Raw genomic sequence first — 3,031 nt, 5'->3', positions numbered from 1 at the left:
CCCCCCCACTGAAAAAAAAAAAAAAAAAAAAAAAACTCTTCAAGTGACCCTGTAAGAATCAGCAGTTGAATCAGACAGAATTAAGCAATATGTCTGTCTCTCCTGAAAAAAAAAAAACTTTGGGCGAAATACAGGAATCTTCATCCTGTTTTGTGTAACATAAAAAATATGGGTCATACCACTTTCTCCGAAGGGGTGTTTTCAAAAATGGCACTCACCCACATGAATTTTCAGACTTGATGTGACAGAAAAGCCTTAAGACTGAAAGCCTTCAAGTAATGTAAATGCATGACATCATTGTTTTCAGAAATACTGGAAAATGAAATGAATGGTTGCTAAGACTCTCTGAGTGTGTGTGTTGATGTTGAAGTACACGTACACAGGACTGCAGACTGTATTCCTGCATATCTAAGTGGAAAATGAAATGGTGTACAGATATTTTGCATATATGCTGTGTGCCAAGTACAACGAAAAGGCAAGTGCACAGTCCAATGTCCAAAATTAGCTACAGAACAAAAAATAAGAACATTGATCATGCATAATAATATGCAGCATTGTTCTTTTCAACATGTGACCTGTGAGGTTTCATGCATGTCACAGGTGGGCGACAGGTGGTAAAAATAGCTGAAGGCACAGGGTCAACATGTTATTCTTTTTACATGTATATTCCCAATGCCCACAAGCCACGTAGATGTCAGTCTTCTCTCATTGAATAGCATTGGCCCATTGTTTTTAGAGTTTTAGTAGTCATCTTTTGATTGGTTGTTTATTATGTTGCTAGGCAGACATTTTTGTTTGGGTTTCTTTGGCCTTAGGTCAATTAGGGACCAGTATGTAAAGTTTTATTTTCATTCTTTTTTTTCTTTTTTTTTTGGATTATCAGTGTGTTCCGGATTTTTTTCCTTCTGTTTTAAATGCCTGATCTTTGTTAATGAAATTAAATTTCTTAAATTTTCTTTCTTTTTATAACGGTACATGTAGTTTCTTTTTTTTGTTTGTTTGTTGTTGTTTTTTTTTTTTTTTTTTTGGGGCTCTTATTATACATACATGCGGTTTGCTTTTTGTTTTAAATTCACCTTGTTCTGTAATCATGGTAACTCATTTTTTTTATTCATTCACCTTCACAATAGGGAGGAAAAAGTGTATTTGTAGTGCTATGCATATTTTAAGCCATTTTAAACCATATATTTTCTAAGCAATGTTTTTTGATAAGACAAACCAGTGTATAATAAGATCAGCATGTATTGTTGGTACAAATAACAGGGATTTTGTGTGGTACATGTATTATAGGGAAATTAACATAAAAGTGATGAGTTTATATAAAACCAATTGGTTTGTACTAAATTTGACCGTGACAGTATGCATGTCACGAAATAGTCCAACCAAAATAATTTAACCAATTTTTATCACTTGTAATGCATGTCTTTAAATTTTTGTTGAAACTTAGAGGCAATTGAGTTGTGTGAATTTTGTGATTGTATCGGGAGCTTGTACATGTATTTTTTTCATGTAGAGGTATTTGTAGATTTTTATGATAGAAGAGCAGACATTCTGACGCAGAGTGATCTTTGAGACAATACTGTCCACAGTAGCAACGTGAATGTCAGTTTCAAAACGAAAGGTGATTTCTGCACTTGAGAAAAGAATTTTAAACTTAAGGTCCATTCAAATTTATTAAGGCATACAACTTTTTGCGGAAAAAAAGGATGATATTTTTCTCTTTGTCTACGTTCATGTCACCTGGTTTAACTATGGTTATGATGTTCGTTAAAGCTACCTGGGCGGTCGTTCCCTCTGGGCGCGTACTTAACAGTCATCACATACATGCAGGTTAAAAATCAAGAATACACCAATCAAACAAATAACTACATGTACAAAATGAACCTATTTATCCTGGTCAATTTTATTCTAAAGATAGACGCTTGTACATAGCTATACTGTCCTATATACATGTAAGTTAATTTTGTATTTATTCAAGTTTCTGCATTGCTTATCGCTTACTATATTGGTTTCCCGGGTGAGTATTAAAATACAAGCCCTCCTCTCCACTTATTTTGTCAAGGCTTGTATGTCTTTCAGCTGGTCAGTCTGTCAGTCAATCCGTCGGTCGGTCAGTCAGATCATTCTGAGTATCAATGTTCTGTTTAGGGTGAAGAGGTCAGCAATGGAAAAGGAGAGCTTTTTGAATTTCAGGCAGATTGTCAGCAAATTCACAGTGACATTTATACATGTGGATCAAATGTAAAAATCGCAGTGGCACATGGTCAGGCCCTTTCCAAAATGTACATTGTAGTGATACGGGGCAGTTGTTAATAGGAAGATGCATTTTAAGATGTTTTTTCCTGCTTTAGTTGATAAATGTTTACAATATACAATATTTAACCTTGTCATATGTGCCTTGTTGAAATTAGTTTCTTAGGGGGGCTGCTGCTTTTCACTGTTGGATTCTTGGAAGCCGATATATGCGCCAGTGCTTCTAAGCTTTTTTTCCCCGCTTTTTTTGTGGGGGAAGGATTATCCAATCGCTGTTTAAATAATTTGCATAATAAAAAGAAGTCTGATAAAAATTTGGTTACTCAAGACTTTTCACATTGGTTTTGTTATGTTAGAATATGTTAAGAGCAAAGCAACACTGGAGCAATGATGTGGAAGCAACATCTTAAATTCCAAGGTCCTTTGACCGTAATGCTGGCCGCCATCATATAAGTGAAATATTCTTGAGCATGGCATGAAAGAGTAGTCAAATAAGATGAATATATAAATGAATTCTAAGCAATGTTAAGAAGCCTATCAACAAAACCGCAACTCAGGCGTGTGTATTGTATTGTGATATTATATGTAGCAAGAGCTACAATGAAATCCAACCTTCATCATAAAATTTACATGATTGACAAAATTTAATTCAGGTTAAATATTTTGGCGATTTTCCCTGATACATTTGTGTGCAGATTTTTCATCTTGATTTAGTTCAAGTTTCACTCGTCCTGCGGTCAAAAGTAGATTTAACTGTAAGCATGGCAATGTATCTATA

This window comes from Liolophura sinensis, chromosome 3, assembly GCF_032854445.1.
Source record: "Liolophura sinensis isolate JHLJ2023 chromosome 3, CUHK_Ljap_v2, whole genome shotgun sequence".
Lineage (NCBI taxonomy): Eukaryota > Metazoa > Mollusca > Polyplacophora > Chitonida > Chitonidae > Liolophura > Liolophura sinensis.
Note: the sequence above shows the minus strand (reverse complement) of the source record.